The sequence below is a fragment of the Asparagus officinalis genome, chromosome 5, assembly GCF_001876935.1.
Source record: "Asparagus officinalis chromosome 5, Aspof.V1, whole genome shotgun sequence".
Classification (NCBI taxonomy): domain Eukaryota; kingdom Viridiplantae; phylum Streptophyta; class Magnoliopsida; order Asparagales; family Asparagaceae; genus Asparagus; species Asparagus officinalis.
In genome coordinates this window covers 70,756,789-70,777,541 of record NC_033798.1, presented here as the reverse complement: position 1 = coordinate 70,777,541, position 20,753 = coordinate 70,756,789, and positions in this window count along the sequence as shown.

Below are 20,753 nucleotides of genomic sequence, written 5' to 3'. Positions count from 1 at the left end.
GCTACAGATCTTGGAAGGATGTAAGTGGTGGAGTCCATCCTGACAATGGCATGAAGTGGTGAGGCATTCAGGATTGCTAAGTGTTGGGAGTTCTATAAATGTTTCCCTCGATTCTCAGGTGCATGCAATGGAATGCTCACCATGAGGAAATGTCTGGAACTAATAGGACTTCTCTCAACATAGGTGGTTTTCATTGGCTTATGAACATCCAACCGGGTTACATGGTTTTCCGATCAAAGAATGTTTGTAGAATTGAGTCCTACCTTCCTTGTAGATTTACACGACAATTCGATTATGACCAGTTATACATCGGGAACCCAAACAGACGGCTAACAACCTGTGGAGGTCTCATTGATGGGGTACGGGCTTGGTTTTGGAACGTTGTCGGCTGTACCGATGCTCATTTTAGCTTACCTGTTGCCGAACCCAAACTTCAAATGACTTTTCTATACTGCCTGTGGCTCCTAGCAGCCAACACACCCATTAAGAAGAAGAGGATTTCTGAATTAGAAGCTGAAGCTGCTTCTCGGCTTGCTACTGAAGTAGTCCGGAGGACTATACCTTCTAGGGGAGGAAATGGGGCTACCACATCTTCCCGTAAAGGAAAACATATAGCTGATTCAGATGAAAGTGACGAATTTGAAACGTCCGGAGGAGAGGATGAAACTGATGGTGAAGCAGAAGCTGATACCCCTCCTTCTCCTATAGCCCACAGGACTTGTCGTGTCGCTTCGCCTAAGTCACCAGATGCTCCCTTAAAGCCAATACATATGAAAGAGAAGACTATTCCCTTATCATCTTCCAATAGGATGATGATTATGTGTCATGTCCGGGAGGAAGAAGAAGAAAAGGAAGAGGACACTACGCCTCTTATTAGTAGGAAAACATCCCGATCTCTCACTTCCTCTCAAACTCAAATTCAAGTTTCTCAAGGAGTCGAACGATGCACAAAATCTCGTTATGAGAGTTCTAAGATTTCAAAGGATACTTATTCGTCCGAGAAGATTAAGAAAACTACTCATCAACGACGTGACCTTCCACCTGTGTCTGAGGAGGAGTCAGCCTACGACATTTCGATTGACGAAGGAGGTAAAATTTCATACTCATCTCTCTTTCATTGTTTCATTTTCAGACACAAAATTTTATTTTCTTCTTTTTATAGAGGGTCAAGAAGAAGGAGAAATTTTAGTTGAACCCTCTTCTCCTGGCTTAATGGACATTGATGAACCGAGCTTCGTTCAATAAGTGCACAAAGCGATGGATGATGAGCTCGCCGGTGTTGACATTGTTATTCCTCCTACCACTACAAAGACCTTACTAACATCCAGCATAAGTACAAATATCTTCTCATTTGGAGGGTAATTCCGAGAGGTGAGTGAATCGGATTACGTACCTCTTCTACTAACATGTTCACTTTATCTTCTTTTAGTTAAACTAAAGGAAGTAGGTGCGAGTAGTGGAGCTGTTGATCCTGCCACTATCATTGGAGGTAATTTTAACTTCCATTCATTTTGGTTCATTTATACCCCTATGTATATATTGATGAGTTGATTTGTCCTGTAGATGCTCCCGCGAATGAGCCAGGCGAACGAGAAATTATTCGTGAAGCGGAGATCGAAGGTTTTAATGAACATAATCTTGACCTCAATTTTTTCAAAGATGACCATCAATATATTTCTAATCTACTATTGGATAAAACCCCGGTTGCAACTACAGGACCAACTATTGAAGTTGGTTCAACAGAAGTAGGTCCATCAGAAGGTATGTACTTCCGAACTTAGACCCTCAACTGACTTTTTGTCCTTCTCATTTTAATAATTAAATGGGAACTTTAATTGTAGGATCAACTGTGGAAGTTGATATATCTACTATTATTGGTGTATCCGATCAGCCCATAGGTTTTGGTTTTTTGCTCTTAGCAGGTCCTCCGGCTGAAATCGAACCATCAACTATCGCTCTCTCAACTTCTGGTATTGTTGAAGCCAAGCCTATTGTTCCCCTTACTAATTTGACTGAAGATTTTGGTATCTCTACAATTGTTGTGTCTAAGCCATCTTCACTTGTTCACGAAGTTGAAGTGTTGAAGACAACCACAGAAGAGCAAGTTAACACAACTTCTACTCAATCTGGTATGTCCCGTCTTCAATATATTTTGTAGTTTTGATTCATGCTCTTAGAATATTTATCTATCTTTCTTTTGTTTGCAGAATCCTCTTCCAAAAGTTTTGTTGACTTGGATCCAAAACCATCAGAGGCCTTGATTGAATAACTATCTGATGTGGTGGGTCCATCAACAAGCACTATTCTTGAACAAGTTCTTGTTGTTGTAGAGACTACATCAACATTGGCGAGCCAAGGTAACCAAGTCGTGGAATCTTCCGTTAGACTTGATATATTTTCGTTTGTTGCCATATACTGACGTATATATTTTATGCTCATTTTATTTATTCTCATTGCAGCTCCTTTATCATTATTGTTTGATTCTATCCAAGCATTATTAGTAGACGAAGACCTGGATAAAGCTGTCATTTGCTCCGATCTTCAAGGCTTCATTTCCTTTTTGAACGCTATGGTTAATCGAATTCTCCTCAAAGGATCACATTTTGAGAACTTTAGGAGATCTCTCGATCGCTATACATTAGGGATCAGAGAAGAAAGATATGTTGAATTGGCTGATTCAATCGACGCCTACCTTAAGCAACATACCGAACTTTTGAAGGATCTTCATACCAAAGGCGCACCTTCCTACATTGCTTCTCGAATGGACTCTAGATTACAAGTATGGCGCGAGTCTCAACACTCAGCCAAACTTGAACTTCAAAAGTTAAGAGCTCGCACTACTCAAATTAGGGTGAATATTGCTAAAAAGACACAAGTCAAAAATGATTTACGTCGAGCTCTAGAATCAAGTCAAGTTGAAATAGCTCGCTTGAAGGAACAACTCGAGAAAGCTGAAGATGCTCATAATATCCTAGAATTTGATTTGGCAGAAGTGACCCGTGTTGAATCAAATCTGTTTCAACAGCTAGAGTTTTAGGATAAGAGGTTCGCCGATAAAGAATAGGAGGTCGCTAAGCTTCAAAATATTAATGAAGAAACTTTAAAAGTTGATCTGAAAGCTAAATTCGAACAAGCTTATACAACAGAACTCTCCAAACTTGAAGATCAAATTCGTCATTATAAGCTGTTGTAATCCTGAGAACACTTTTTGTATCCGCATTTTCTTCTTATCTTTATTTGAATGCTTCAGATGAATAAAATGAACTCTTTTGTTTATGGATATTTTATCATGATTATTCATTCTTTTTTTTAGAATAAATAAACATAATATTCGTAGGATTTTTGGCAAACCCTCAGCCATCAACGGATTTGATGTACCTTTACTGACTACCATTTGAGTCGGGCTAGTATGTGAGTTATCTAAATCCGTTTCATATATAACGTTGGGCTAAAAGAATTAAACTCTCTTAAGCTTTATACTACAATATTGAATATGTAGGTTACATGTGTTAGATGTAGGTTTATCTCTAATGAGGGATCAAGATAATGCCCCCCATGCATAAAAGGCATGGATTCGGAGATGTTAAAAAAATTATGTCTTCTCTTGGGGCAAAGACGAACCCAAATCATAAAAGAAGAATTTTATATTCTATCTCCTTAGCTCTTTTTTGTTGGTAGAGATAAACCCAAAATCGAAGAGGAAGAATTTTATATTCTATCTCCTTGTCTCTTTTTTGTTGATAGAGATAAAACCAAAATCAGAGAGGAAGAATTTTATATTCTATCTCCTTATCTCTTTTTTGTTGGTAGAGATAAACCCAAAATCGGAGAGGAAGAACTTTATATTCTATCTCCTTGTCTTAAAAAAACTCAAAGTGGGAACTCCACTTTAAGAATCTGAAAGGTGAGACTAAGAGTGAGATCTCCACTCTAAGAATTGAGAAAATTTAGATAATCCTAACTGTTTAAATGTTTGGTTATTCAATTTATAGACTTCGCGTTCATGAAAGGAATCGAGAAGGGGTTTTAGTTTTGGTCTTAACTAGAGGAATGTTTGACCAAGTGGTAGTTGAGATAATTCTACCTTTTATAGGCTTAATTGTTCAAATTGGGTTGAGGCCTCTTTGTTTATCGAAAGGGGATCTCAGTTTTAAAAGTGAACCTCTCATTCATGGAAGGAATCGAGAGGGGATTTTAGCTTTGGTCCTAACTGTAGGAAGGTTTGACCAAATAAGAAATGGGAGCGGGATACAAATAACAGAGAGAATGTTGACTTATACAAATCACTCGGTGGGGATATTTAGTGTCAAGTAACAAGGACCTGACATAAGGGATTCACTGATTGCTATAGATCAGTAAATTAAACTTTTGAATATTGTATCATAACTTTAACAGTGGGAGTGTTAAAGACTAGATACAGTGGGAGTTTGAGGAATTTTAGTCCATGAAGGATTTTAGTGGACCCACCATTAATTAACTTGATCGGTGAGGGATTTTGAGATGACGGGTTGTGAATCATCGAGCACTCCACAATTGCACCATGGGGGTTTCATGAGGAAAGATCAACTATATGCAGCCGTTGAATCTCATCTCAACGAAAAGATGCTTGGAAAGTCACAGTGGTAAAATCTTAATCGTTTTGGAAATAATTAGATAACCACAGTGGGAGATTCTTTATCATTTTTTTAACAATCAAGAATGAATTGTTCAGATGATCAGTTTCTATCTAAAATAATTGATTGGTCTGGGGTTATCCTTAAAATACCCGATACAGTATTCTTTAGAAACTTCCCATTTAAATAGGTTATCCTGAATGTACTAAGGATAATACTTCTTCAGGAACTTCTCATTTATTAGCATCATGAGTTTATCACTGTTTTGGGTGATCAAACGATATGCACCGTTTGAGTAAACAGTTTCTACAATAAATGGTCCTTCCCATTTGGGTTGGAATTTTTATTTCTTCTTGGAATTAAGAATCATGGGTCTCCGAACGACAAGAACCAGGTCACCTTCCTTGAAGTTTCATTGTCGGACTCTTTTATCAAACCTGATAAAACTCGATTTGTTGCTGAGCTTCCAAGTGTTTTTCGTCTAACATCTCTAATTCTTCGAGGCGTTTCTGATGTTGTTCCTCCGTTTTCATTCCCATTGTGAGATCGATGCGGAGAGAGGGAATTTGTATTTCCAAAGGAAGGACAGCTTCACATTCATACACTAATGAATATGGAATCGCTTCGGTTGGCGTACGGACGGTAGTACGGTAAGCCCAAAGAGCATTACCAAGTTTATCATCCCAATTTCGTTTATTGACTCTTACGAGTTTAGACAAAATTTGATAATTATCTTGTTGAAAGCTTCAGCCAATCCATTGGCGGTGGGATTATAAGCTGTTGATGAAACGTCCTGAATCCCGAATTTATTACAAAATTTGATGAACGTGTTGTTGACAAATTAAGGACCATTATCATGTATTATTCATCTTGGCACACTGTAACGGTATATGATATGATGTTTAATGAATTTGATAACATCATTCGTCTTTACTTCTTTAAGAGGAACCGCTTCGGTCCATTTTGAGAAGTAATCGGTGATCGTCAAAATAAAATGGTCACCTTTTGCTGAAGGTGGGAAATAGGACCCACAATGTCCATTCTCCAAGTCTCAAATGGCCATGAAGTAGCTAATGGGTGTAAATGTTCAGGAGGTTGGTGCATATAATTAGCATAAATTTGGCATGCATGCCATCGTCGAGCGTAATCAACCGCATCTTTGACCATGGTTGGCCAATAGAAACTCATTCTTCTGAGTCTATCACAGAGTTTGGGGTCGGGTTGGTGTGTGCCACATATTCCATCATGAGCCTCTTTAATGGCCTCATCTGCTTCTCTATTGGATAAGCAACAGAGTAATAGACCATCGTATGAACGACGATACAATATTTGTGTTGTAGCGTTATAGTAAAATCTCGGTGCCCTTCGTCGGACTGAATCTCTCTCTCTTACATCTTCAGGTAAAATTCCGTGTATGACGTAATCGATAATAGGAAAATGTCAATCTCGAGCTTCAAGTTCAACACTTGTTGAGCATGCCTCTTTGACAATCGTATCGTAAATCGGCACAATAAGGTGGTGAGTTCTCACTGTGACTAATTGTTCTATTTTGGGAGGCTGAGCCAAAGACACGTCTAACGCCGCCAATGCATCTGCGTATGTATTTTGGAGACGTGGAATATACTTGATGAAAAATCCTTCAAATGAGTCTGCCATATCTACGACCACCTGATAATATGGAATCAGATCTGGGCTTCTGACTTCATATTCTCCTCGAATCTGATTAACTATCAACAGAGAATCACCGAAAGCTTTAAGATATTCAACCCCCAGCTCTTTGGCAAAATTAAGTCCAATTATTACTATGTTGTATTCAACTACATTATTAGAGCATGGTTCGGTCAACAAATACGCTCCGGGCATTATGTGTTTTCCTGAGGAAACTAAAACAACCCCCACTCCTGAGGAAATTTTAGAACATCGGAGAGTTTGCCACATTGGTTGCCCGGGAAGCACCATCAAAGTATAATTTCCACACTTGTTGATGTGATGTGGTGTTATCTTCATGAGTTTCATCCGGCAAGTCATCATACAATTCTGCCGTATCTTTTGTAGGACTAATTGTCAAAAGATCACAAATCCCTTGTCTCTTAACTGACTTTTGCTATTTAAAATGCAAATCATATTAGGATAAAAGTAGGACCCACCTAGCCAAACGTCAATTCATGGAGGCCAGTTGGGTCATGAATACCCGGATTGGGTTCACATTGGAGATGACATAATTTTTTTGCCTAACTAGGTAATGTCGTATTTTTTGAATCGTGAATACAAAGGCGATGCATTCTTTCTCAATTATCGGATATCAAGATTCAGTACCTAACAGTGTACGACTTAGATAATACACTGCTTGCTCATGACCGTCATCATCGTCTTGTGCAAATGCACTTAACGAATGACTCGTCGCTTTGACATAAATCAAAAACAGTTTACTCGATTTCGGTGTAATGAGAATGGACGGATTCGCTAGATATGTTTTGATATCCTTGAATACTCTTTGCAGGCTTCATCCCAAACAAATGATATGTCTTTTTTTGTGAGTTTGGAGAATGGTTGACATTTTCCTAAAAGGTTTGATATGAATCGACGAATATAAACTAACCGTCCTTGCAATCCTCTGATCTCTTTAAGATTTCTCGGTGGTTGCAATTGGTGTATCATTTTCACTTTATCAGGATCGATTTGGATGCCTTTTGTGATGCCGCTAGATATTCCGAGAAAAGATTTAGTAGGATTCATTTTCAGTTGATGACTCCTCATAAGATTGAACATCGTTTTTAGGTCGTTAATGTGATCGTTCTTATCGCGACTCTTAACAACCAAGTCATCAACGTAGTATTTGACGGTCTTCTGGAGGTGTTCCTAGAAAATCTTTGTCATCGCCTGTTGATAAGTAGCGCCAGCATTCTTCAAACCAAAAGGCGTAACGGTATAACAAAAGACACCAAGGGGTGTTCTGAATGCGGTATGTTTTCATCATCCGGGTGCATCTTAATCTGATTATACCCCAAAAATCCATCCATAAACGACATTCTCTCGAATCCGCACATGTTGTCGATGATGACGTATGTAATTGGTAGAGGGAAGTCGTCTTTAGGACAAGCAGTGTTCAAATCCCTAAAGTCGATGCAAATTCTAATTTTCCCATTCTTTTTGAGGACTAGAACGATATTTGCTAACTATTCGGGATGTTGTTCTTCTCTAATGAAGCCTGAATCAATTAATTTCTTGACTTCTGCTTCTATCGTCTCCATAATTTGTGAACGAAATAGTCTATGTTGTTGTTTGACAGGTTTGACATCGGTTTAATGTTAAGGCTATGTATTGCCACATTTGGGTCCAATCCCGGCATATCTTCGTAATTCCAAGTAAAAACGTCGATATACTCTCTAATGAGGGTGATTAATTTTTCTTTCTCATCTGACGGAAGACTATCGCTAATAAATATAGGCTTCGGATTGATTTCATTACCCATATTGACTTTGACCACTTTGTCTTCAGTAGGAGGTTCTCTCTGTTCGAATTGATCAACATATTGAATATTTATGTAATGTATCCAGGGGTCTTCCTAAGTGGGCAATTGATCATCTTCTTCTGTTGTAGAAGAATCGACCATGGTCATATTCGACATTAAGCCTTTAAACATTTCTCCAATGCTAATGTCAGAATCCTAATTTGAGGAATCAGACGAATACCTATTTTTATTTATTAGCTGGTTGATAACTTGCCAGCAATATTCATCATCAGATGATGAGACATAGCCCAAACCTCTTCTGTGGTTATAATAATTATCAGATTTTCCTTTTGGTACATAGGCAAGACGGGGTGGTACCCGGGTACCTTAACTAAAACGAAGACCTTCACCGAGCGTGAGGTTATATCCTTGCTTCTTCATGTAGTCACTTGCTTGTGAACTATATCTGAAGAAATGTCGTCCGGTCCCTTCATCATCAGTATTGGTTTCCAAGAAGAGATCGGAGGGTGGAGATGACTCTCCTTTTCCACCCCCTACTTTTGCAGGTAGGACTAGGGTTGTTCTGGAGGAATCCTGAATGCACTTCTTTGTTATACAAGACGACCAAAGCGACATGTGTATATCGGGATTGTCATACAGTTTCTGTATTACATCATGGAGACAATGCGAGTATTCTAAATCATCATTTATTATTTCATCGGCAAGTTGCCAGTTACAACTTTCATCCGACGATTCATTATCGTCAAGATCAATTATAAGAGATTCAATGTCATTTAATACAAGACCTTCACTATAATTGAACCCAGCTTCGGTATCAGCTTCTTCTCTATTGTTCGTGCCATAGGCCGATGGTTTAGTATCGGATTCAGCACCATAAAGAAGTGAGTCAGGAAAGTAATTTTCTAACCCCTTAAATGGTTGTTTATCCGTAACCACCATCTTAACCTCGTTATTAGTATCTACATATTTCAGACACTGATGGAGGGTGGAACTATAATATTATTATGGATCCAAGGATGACCCAACAACAAGTTATAAGAAGTCTCTATATCAATCACATAACAAGTGACTTCCGACTTTAAATCTCTAAGTTGACACTTCACCGGGATCTTTCCCAATGGCCTAGACCCATTGGTATTGAATCCGTAGATAACGATTCCCGTGGAGGCTGATTTGTTGGCTGGAATTCCAAGGTAGTACATTAACCGAAGTGGCATGATACTAACAGCGGAATCTGGATCGACTTGAATCCGGTTAACAACGCTTGAGCCATTATATCCGGTAAAATATAAAGGCCTATCAGGCTTCGATCACTTGCATATCCTCTTTGATAAAAGCAATGCAAGGAAATTTCGTGGCCGCCAAGTTACAGTGTTGAACTGATGACTCTGGCTCTTTAGGGATCGACTTAATCTAAGTGAGAAACACATTAGAATCAGCCAAAGCTTCTTGTAAAGATTCTATGGTAGCTTTTAAAAGGTGCAGCAACTCGTACAATATGATCCTTGCTGGGATATTAGCTAACTCAGCCATGACATTGAAACGGTAGGGAGCGTTCGAACTTTCTGGTTTATCTCTTCCAATCGGTCGATTGAAACGAGACTGCTTCGGAATTTGAATTTCTTTGTGATGAGGTTCCTTTTCCTTTTGCTTAGCTAATTGTTGAGGTTTTTAAGCTGGTATAGGGGGAGTTGCAACCACCCAAAGCTCAGCTAAGGTTTTGGAAGGTGTGGTCTTTACCACCCCTTGGTCAGCTAATTGTTCGGAAGCACTTGGATAGTTAAAGCGATATTCATTTCCACTCCTGGTAGCAAAGGCTTCATGCTCTTCCTCAGAAAGTGGTAAAGTTGGGATTTCTTCATCATTTTCTTCAGGAATTGCTGAGGCTCCGTAACAGGGCTTCTCTTTTCCTTTGCCTTTCGAACCCTTCTTGGATGCGGATGTCGTCCACTGTTCATCTTCAAGTAAATCAGGATGAACCCAAATAATTTCACCATTTGGAGATTTATATGATACAAGTCCCTTTTGGCACTGTCCATGAGGATCATCGTTGACGATTTGCATTTTAACATTTGACACAGGTTCAGGTTGAAACCAAGATAAAGGAACAGAGCCGAAACTAATAGATATTGCATTCGTACCAACTTTCTTCTCTTTTGGTTTTGCAGTCACGATACCGACATCAATCAAGGTTTGTATTTTGTCTTTTAAGACATAACACACCTTGGTGGGATGATGGACCCTTCTGTGATATGCATAATATTTCGGATCATTAGTCTTCTTTGCTTCTTCCTGGTTTGTAATCGGTAGAAGCTTAATCTTGTTGTTATCAAGAATATATTTAAAAATAATCAGTACTTCATCGTCATTGAAAGAATATTCTTGCAGGAATCTGGGATCTGAAGTTTTGGGCTACCTCGAAGGCTGCTGAGTCTGATATGGTGCCAGGTGGAATGATGATTGTTGTGGTTGCTATTGTTGTGGTTGTTGTGACGTTTGATGAGAATCAACAGCAGCTGCAGATTCTTTTCCTTTACCTCTGGGATTGAAATTCTACTTTTGAGGATGAGCCAGCGGTTGACCCCTTTCCAGCCTTTTGCTTTTAAGAAAGCATTCGGCCGCTCGGTATCTACTTTCAATTCTTTCCACGTCTTGGAAGGTACAACTCTCATGACTTCTAAAACATCTAAAGACAGGTTATTATGACATGTCTGAAGAATGAACTCCTCGGTGAGCGGATCTCGATAGTTCACTGCTTTATTTCAAAATCGTTTGATGAAGGTATCGACTGTTTTGCCATCTTTTTGTTTCTCATCCAACAATGTACCGATCGATACTTCGGTGTCGTCGTCGAAAAAATTTGTCAGAAACTAACCCTCTATATCATCCCAGTTGTTGATACTTCTAGGCTTAAGACGTCAATACGAATCGAAGGCAGGCCTATGAAGGGTTCCTATGAATGACTGGACCATCAAAGCCTCGTTTCCAGAGATTACACCCAAATGAGACTTGAAATAAATCAAGTGTTGAGTGGGTGAATTCTTTCCATCATAAGGAGTGAAGTTAATCAGACTGAACTTTGGGGGGTAAGGAATTGAATTCCACTCCCTTGGATACAGGCACGAAATACCTGTTTTCTTCACTTCTTGAGCCATCATCAAAGCAATGATTTTGTTCTCAAGATCTTGCATCTTTTTGTCCTCTTCCACATTCTCCTTTGAATTAACCTGAGAAGGTTGAAGAGGGGTTTTGATCGGACCGCTCTCAGTGTTGTTTTTGAAGGCAGTTTCATCCTCTTCTTGATCGTTGTTTATCTCATTTATCCGATTGCACTGGCTAGATTCTGCCTTTTGACTTGATTTCGGCTGCTGTTGTGGATGTTGTTGAGCTTGCAAATCTCTCATATGTTGCATTGTCAGCTCTATTTCTGTTTTTATTTTAGCCCTGATCGCTTCCAGTTGCTTAGCTAAAGCTTCTTGCAACATCTGGCTAATTGATCATGCGTAATTGTGAATGATTCCCTAGCTTGTCCTACACTGGACATTATATCATTAGAGGTAACTACAGAACAAGTATCTGAGAGTTCCTCATCTGAAGACGACCCTTCATGCATTCTTCTATAATCTCTACGTTTAGTGGCCCTTAGTTGTAGCCGTGACATTCTTTGAGAGAGGCCCTGATCAAATCTCCCTCCCGGAGAAAAATCAGGATCAGGGTTGATTGAATGCCGTTTTTCTCTATCGGTCATGTTGATAGTGACCTATGAAAGCTCATCTTTTTGAATAGTAGGATTCTTTCTGTGAAAACGTCTCATCTTAGGTTTTGACGTCTCTGTAGAAAGTCTTTGAAACACAAAGACTCTTGTGTTAGACCCTAGAGGGGGGTGATTAGGGTCTTATGCTAATCTAATCCGATTAAATGCCAATTAAAACTAATTAACAAATATATTCTTGCAAGATAGATATACAAAGAGTTATGTGCAAGAATATGCAATATACAAAAGGTGATATATCCTATATGATAGAAATATATGCAAGGATATATAAACAATAAGATATATCCTAACAAAGAGATATAGACAATGTATGTGCAAGGATATAAAACTAACAAGAGGGGTAAAAAAATTAACTACAAATGTGATAGGGCAAAATGATCAATAAGCAATACACAATAGCGATGTAAGATATGAATATAAAAACAAGTGCGCCAAAGCAATCACAAACAAAGGATATGTTTACGAGGTTCGGTCCCCACGACCTACGTCCCCGCTCCTCACCTCGAGGAGATCTCCACTATCACAACCGGGTTTTCTACGTTCACCCGAACAACGTTTATACCTCACAATACAATCACTATGCAATCACACCTCACACACTAAGTGTTGGTCCTAGCCCGTGTCCTCCTCCTCAAGTGCTAGGTTACAACCTCTCCCTAGGCACGTCAACCGACGCCACTCCTCTTCGATTCGACCCCGTCTCTCACCACACACTTCTCTCGGTGTACAAGTGTATTACAAGTGAATCCTCACAATTAGGCTCAATACAAAGTGTTTGTTCTCTACAATGAATGAGAACGAATTATAAGCTCACTCTCTAAGTTACACAATCCCACAACCCAATTATACTATGAATGTAAATACAATAAGCTCAATAGGTTGTGTGTGAACAAAGAGATAATAAAATCAACTAAACTCAATATGAACACTAGCTTAATAAAAAGATAATCAAACAATATAACTTATAAAATGCTAGAATTGAGTTTAAGGAAACTTCTCTATAGATGACAAGAGAGAGGGAGAAGAATGAATGCTCAAACACCAAGGATGATCTCCACTTGCTCTTGTGAAATTTGCTCCACAAACCAAACTCTTGTAAATGCTTAAAAGCTTTTTAAACAAACACTAAAAGCAAACTTAAAACTCTTTAAACTTGTTTTTTAAAACTCTCTTAGATAGATTGAAAGAGAACAGCAATAGGGTATTTATACCCACTCAAAAACTCAGCCAAAACCCCTAACAAAAGACAAAAAAGTCCCCAGAAGACAGCTCAGAAAAATAGCCGTTAGTGTCTAACGGATCTATTGGCGGTCGACTGACAGAACGTTCGGTCGACCGAAAAAGGAATTCGGTCGACCGACGGAAAATCCGGTCGACCGCGAGCAGGTCTGAAAAACAAAGAAACAAGCAGAGACTTCGTCGGTCGACCGGTGCGGTCGACCGATAAAAAAAATAGTCCAAAACATGAAAATATGAGATACTTGAATTTTGATGTTTTGACATAAACCAACTTTTGAAACTTTGTGAAATGTTTTTATAGACTTAGTAAAACATGTATAAACTGATATTGAAGTCTATAAACTAAGAATACAATATTTTCACAAATACAATAGAAAATGAAACCTATGAGTATGTATATGAAAATATATTTGTTTCATATCTATGTAGATAAACCAAATCACAATAATAAATATGAAACATGTAATTTCATATTTATAAACATGAAAACTAAAACTTGTGTTGTATATATATGTGACTACATATATATACAAGGAAACCAATAAAATGTGTGTGTATAGATAATTGAGCTTAGAGTATATAACACACATAATATAAAATCTAAAACTACATTACCCAAGCAATCTTGATCTTCAATTTAGCTTGACTTGGTAATCTCGCGGATGAAGCTTGAACTTGGATCTTGAACTTTGAATTGCAAGGCTTCACCGACATTCCGCCAACCTCCTTTGGATATGATCGTTGAAGCTCTATTCCATCCATCCTCCAACAACGTTGTTTGTCTACAATACATAGGAAAACATAAATACTAGACAAACAACATTAGTGGTAAATTGTTTGTTAAACATCATCAAAACAAGAAGGCCAACAATCTCCCCCTTTTTGATGATGACAAACAATTTATAAAAAGGATATATGCATGAAAGGAAATGAATATACAAAGTATAATGTATCATGCATATAAACAAGAAGGACTATACTCACAATATTTCTCCCCCTTTGACAACATCAAAAAGGGGACAAAAGAATTAAGAGAGCGAAAGCTCCCCCTACAAATAAGCATAGGTGAGTATCTAACAAGTATAGGGATTGCTCCCCCTATCAAAAAGCCATATAGAATATATGCGATGAAGATCATGGCAAAACATATGTGAGCAAGCATACATGAATATGCTAAAAATTTACTCACATACATGAAGATAATGAGAACACATATAAATATGTCAATATTAAAATAGTGTCTCATTAACACAAAAAATATAAAAACCATATAAAAGAATAGATTTATGAAATCAAAAGAAGAGGAACATGAGAATCATGCAAAAAGTTTTCAAATGAAAACAATTCAACCAAAAGAAATCATAAATCAAAGTTTATATTCAAAAATAATGTTTGATCAATAAAGAAAAATTTTCTTTACATAACTTGATCAAACCACTCATAGAATACATTATAAAGCACGAATAGATGATCCATTAGCACAAACACATAAATATCATCATATAAGTGAATTATAATGAATTCAAAAGCAACAAATCAAAACACAATTTTTAAGAGAGGCAACAATTATATCAAGCTCTTGAGCTTGTTCCAACCCATATAATCATTTTAGCATCCGGTAAACTTGATTTGGGAATAAACACCCAATAAATCCGGAGGGTTATATAAACACAAACCTCTCATCAAAATCAAGACTAATAATTATGAAAACAAAAGATTTGATAAAAGAAAAATTGTTTTCATAACAAAAAGATTTTAAAACAATTTACAAAACCAAGAAAAAGAAAACTAAGAGCACTAAAGTTCTTGGTAAAAAATATCATTTTGGCACCCAAGCATTCTTGGTGCCGGATTGGTTAGGGACATGACCCCTATCATTCAAGCTCAAAGCCCTAGGGTTATGAACCTTCTTGGGCACATATGGTGCACTAGCACGGTCAAAACAGTATTCATTCAAATGACCCTTTCGATTGCAATTCGTGCAATGAAAAGAGTGAAAAGATTTGTGTTGATCAAGTGAGCGTGCACGGAAATCATTTGCAACTAAAGATTGTCTTTTAAATTTATTTTACAAATGAGAAACCTTATTAAACAAAGGTGGTTTACTTGAATAATTTGGCAAGTTTGAATATTTTTTCAAATCATAACAAAACTTAGCCAAATGGCTAAATCTACCACAAACATCACATTTAAAAATATGTGGTCTACTAGAAACATTTGGCAAATTAGATTTCTTTTTCAAATCAAAACAATATTTGGCCAAATGACCAAAACGACCACAAAACTCACATTTGTACATATGGGCATGTTTATGATGATCTATACGTGTATGTACATGTGAGTGTGATGATGAAGCTTGATGGGATGTACAAACATGATTAATCTTGATGGGTTTTTGTGCATTATAACAAAATCTAGCAAGGTGGCCTTTACGACCGCAAATAGTGCATTTATAGACTTTGTTATACATGTGTGCATAGTGTGTAGGTTTCTTAGAAGAGTTTGCATTAGACTTTGCACACAAGTCCATAAGCTTGTTATGATTATCAATGCATGTGTTTAAGGTTGAATCTAAACAAGATATGCGGTTTTTCACATGATTCAACTCATCATTAGATACAACATCATTGATAATAGAAGTAGAGCATGTATGGTTATTCTTAAAAGAATCAAATTCATTTCTAATGCATTCTACTTCTAGCATGGCATTATTTGCATGAGTTAAGCTAGAAATGGATGAGATCAATTTTTCATTTTCCAAATTTAACATATCATTGTTTTCTTTAAGCATTATATTTTCATTTTCAATGATGTCAAATTTGGACACTAGCTTCTCATGATCGGATTTCAATTCTACATGCTTGCTTTTAAGATCAATAAAATTATTTTGTAATTTTGTATAGGCATGCAATAATTTCTCATATGCACAAGCGAGTTCATTGATGGATATATCACTTTTGGATTCCGAATCGCTTACCACACTAGGGCTATCGCCTAGTGGCCGTGTGCATGATGATGCTTCACACTCACTTAAAGAACAATCCTCCAAACTACGTCGGATTTCCTCCAAGTTGCCTTGATGTGCTTCTATGAATTGCCATAAATTGTAAGCACTATCAAAATGAACAAATTTGTTAGAAAATGATGAGTCAAAGGCATTAAGCAAATATTCTAACAAAAGCTTGTTCATATTAAATATTTTATTATCATGATTGCTCCACTTAGATTTTTCCAATGTGGGCACAATATAAGCACAATCAATAATTTCTCATAATTCAATATTTCTAGATTCAACAAATAGTTTAAATCTAGAAGCCCATTGTGCATAGGGAAAATTAATGAATTTAGGAGCAACATTGGATTCATAGCCTAAACAAAATACATTCATATTCAAGATATATATATGAACATATGCAAGCAAGACAAATGCAATCATAACTAGATTAGCACAAATAAGATAACTTGGATCTTTAACTCAAGGCGGTTAGACCTTTAAATTAAAGAGCACCAAGCTCTGATACCAATTGTTAGACCCTAGAGGGGGGGTGATTAGGGTCTTATGCTAATCTAATCCGATTAAATGCCAATTAAAACTAATTAACAAATATATTCTTGCAAGATAGATATACAAAGAGTTATGTGCAAGAATATGCAATATACAAAAGGTGATATATCCTATATGATAGAAATATATGCAAGGATATATAAACAATAAGATATATCCTAACAAAGAGATATAGACAATGTATGTGCAAGGATATAAAACTAACAAGAGGGGTAAACAAATTAACTACAAATGTGATAGGGCAAAATGATCAACAAGCAATACACAATGGCGATATAAGATATGAATATAAAAACAAGTGCGCCAAAGTAATCACAAACAAAGGATATGTTTACGAGGTTCGGTCCCCACGACCTACGTCCCCGCTCCTCACCTCGAGGAGATCTCCACTATCACAACCGGGTTTTCTACGTTCACCCGAACAACGTTTACACCTCACAATACAATCACTATGTAATCACACCTCACACACTAAGTGTTGGTCCTAGCCCGTGTCCTCCTCCTCAAGTGCTCGGTTACAACCTCTCCCTAGGCACGTCAACCGACGCCACTCCTCTTGGATTCGACCCCGTCTCTCACCACACACTTCTCTCGGTGTACAAGTGTATTACAAGTGAATCCTCACAATTAAGCACAAGATAAATCAATTGATTGTTCTCTAAACAAGGTGAGAACTCAATTAAGCACAACTCTAAGTCACTAATCTCACAACCCAAAATTATACTATGAATGTAAATACAATAAGCTCAATAGGTTGTGTGTGAACAGAGAGTATCAATAAAACAATTTAAACTCAATATAGAAATCTAGCTTATGGAAATTAAGATCAAAACAATAAATAGCTAGAATTGAGTTTAAGGAAAACTTCTCTATAGATCAAGAGTGAGAGAGAGATGAGTTGAATGCCCAAACACCAAAGGATGATCTCCTCTTTGCTCTTGTGAAATTTGCTTCACAAACTAAACTCAAACAAACTCTTAAACTCTTTTAAACAAAACTTAAACCCTTGATTAAAAACTTTCTTAAACTTGTTTTAAAACTCTCTTAGATGGCTTGAAAGAAAACAGCAATAGGGTATTTATACCCACTCCAAAACTCAGCCAAAAACCAAAAACAAAAGACCAAAAACACCCCAGCAACGGTAACAAAAATAGCCGTTGGAAGCAGTCAGAACGAGCGACACTCGACCGAAAAAATTCGCGGTCGACCGAAAGAAACGATCGGTCGACCGACGGAAATTTCGGTCGACCGCTATCCAGGTCAAAATTTTGTAAAATCAATTGTCCATAGTAAATAAATTCCAAAAATAGTAAAATTTTGAGGGAAGTTTCTAAACATGTAGATAAACATGTCAGAGAAAGAATTTTTCAAATATCACTTCCCATTTGTGAAAACTCATCAGTTTTGTAAAACATGCACGAACATGTGCACGAACGAAAACGTGAATTTGTAAATTCCTTTAAACATAACAAATCAATTCCAAACTTGATGAAACTTTGAGAAATATTTGAAAATGATATTTTGAACATGTTACAAAAAGAATTTTCCAATTTGCATTTCCCAATTGTGAAATCTCATTATTTTGCAAAAGTGTTCAAAACATGAAAAAAAGTGATATACATGAAGTTTGATGTTTTGACATAAACAATGTTTTGAAACTTTGCACAATGATTATATAGGCTTGATAAAATATGTATATGATGATTGTTAAGTCTATAAACTGAGAATACAATATTTGAGCTTAGAAACCAAATACGTGTGTGTATATGATATTGAGCTTAGAGTATCTAACACACATAATATAAAACCTAAACTAGATTACCCAAGCCGATCTTGATCTTCAATAAGCTTGACTTGGTACACTTTGCGGATGAAGCTTGAACTTGATCTTTAACTTGAATTGTATATTGCTTCACTCCACAATTCCGCCAACCTCCATTTGATATCGTCGTTGAAGCGTTATTCCATCCATCCTCCAACAACGTTGTTTGTCTACAATATATAGAAAAACACAAATACTAGACAAACAACATTAGTGGTAAATTGTTTGTTAAACATCATCAAAACAAAGAGGCCAACATCTTGACGGTGCGGCTTTAGAATAGCTGTATTCTGACAATACCGCCTTAATAAGCCTCTCACATACATAATGAGGAGTTGTTTCTCGAACCACTCTTATTCGTGATTTATTTCCACTATTAGTTTGATAGTACAGGTCTTCATTTTGATGACTTGAGCATCATATCTCCTATTTTTGTGTGTGGACCATGTTGACATACTCAGGGCGATTTGTCGTCGCCTTTGAGCAATCCAAGGTTGTTTCAAAATTCGCACGCCTAGGTCCACCCCTCGCGAGCATGGATTTTTGACGGGCTTTTGAACTTCAACACAATCTCCTAAGCAAGAAGAGGTTGGGTTTTTTTTTTTTTTGAAATCATTTTGCTCTAATAGGAGGATATTTATGACCCCCAGCGTAAGAATCTACTTGGAGTTCATTCACCGGACCCAAGCATTCTTTGACTGGAGTTCTACCTCGATCATCAGGTAAAGGACCAAGGCGATCCGCCATTGTGATCTTAAATTTTGACAAGTCGAGAGTAACCCATGGCTTCACTGATGATGGAGCAGATGTGGTTGTAGTAGACGGACCAGGCACAGACGTCGATGGGGTTGAAGAGGAGGCCTCGGAAACTTTTCTTTGGCCGTGACAATGGTAACTATCACGGTTTAAGGATGTGACCCGTCAATCTGATTTTTGCATAAGTTTAGATTTAGGAATCCAAACTTTGTGATTCTTTGGTGATTCTTTAGACACTATTCCCTTCTTCTCTTCTCGCCTTTGTTGTAAAAGAGCACAGGTACCGGCGGCGTTTGCATGACACTTTTGTATGCGTTCTTTAAGAGTTGAACGAGCTCTTTTGACGAGAGTCCACTCTTCCATCGTGAGTTGTGCAGAAACATGAGTGGTTTGTCATTGAATTGAACAAACCATTTGTTGTTTCCTCGACTCTAAGTCCGCATAATAACGAACTCTGTCGGTTTGTTCTAAGGCCTTAGCCAATTGACAAGCACGACGCTGACGTTGTCTCTGACGAGCCCTCTTCGTCAATGCATGTGAGCTTTGATTCAATGACTTCTTAACTGGAGAAGAGTCATTAGGAGTAGAGGTGTTGTAAGTAGAATTCTTAGCAATAATCGGGCGAGAGTCTTCACCCGTAGCATTTGACAACTTAAAAACTTCTTAGAATACGTAAATCTTCCTATATTTGTGAGGCGAGGAAGACTTTAAGAATGAGGATGACAGATATTCCTCAAACTTTGCTTGGTCGAACTCGTATTCGACCTCTTCATCAGCCGGTATCTTGATGATCGGCTGCGACACGACGGTCTCGGTAGCGAGACCGTTGTCTCTTACTATAGTCGCCAGTTTGTTTTCGTCGAAAGTTGGTTTCATTGTAAAAATCCATTAAAACTTCAATCGCTTACAATGAATTTAAAAGAAATAGTCTTTTTATAAGACTTCTCTTGCACAATGAACAAAAGAGTTACGACTTCCTAGAAAATAACACAGAAATTATTTATCAACTCGTGCTTTAGTGGGATCTTTGCCTATGCCAAGGGTGCGTTAGACCGTGGACCACCAATTCACAGATTCTGATTGAATCGTGAAGGCTTTTGGGTATTCTTCTTCATTTATTGAAGTAAGAATCTTAAATGAATATCTTATCGATATAAGATATTCACTCTTTCAAAGATTAAGTCAGAGCTTAGATCTCTAGGAATCGCCAAAAAGCTTCTTGAAAGTATTTGTGGGGAATGAAGACTCTCTCTCTTGCTCAAAATCACCAAATGTTGAAGTCTTTCTGCCCTAATTGCTTGGTCCTCCCTTCTCTACGTGTATAGGAAGGTATTTATAGCCTCTAGGAGTCATACCTGTTAGAAATAATGCAAATAACTAATGTTAACTATCTCCTTTAGGCGCGACAGTGGACACTGCCACGGCCAAAGAAGGTAGTTTTCCAGTCTTTGTAACTACCGTCTCCTGCATTCATGGCCGTATTTTTTGTGGGTAGTGGGCATGTTTTCAGG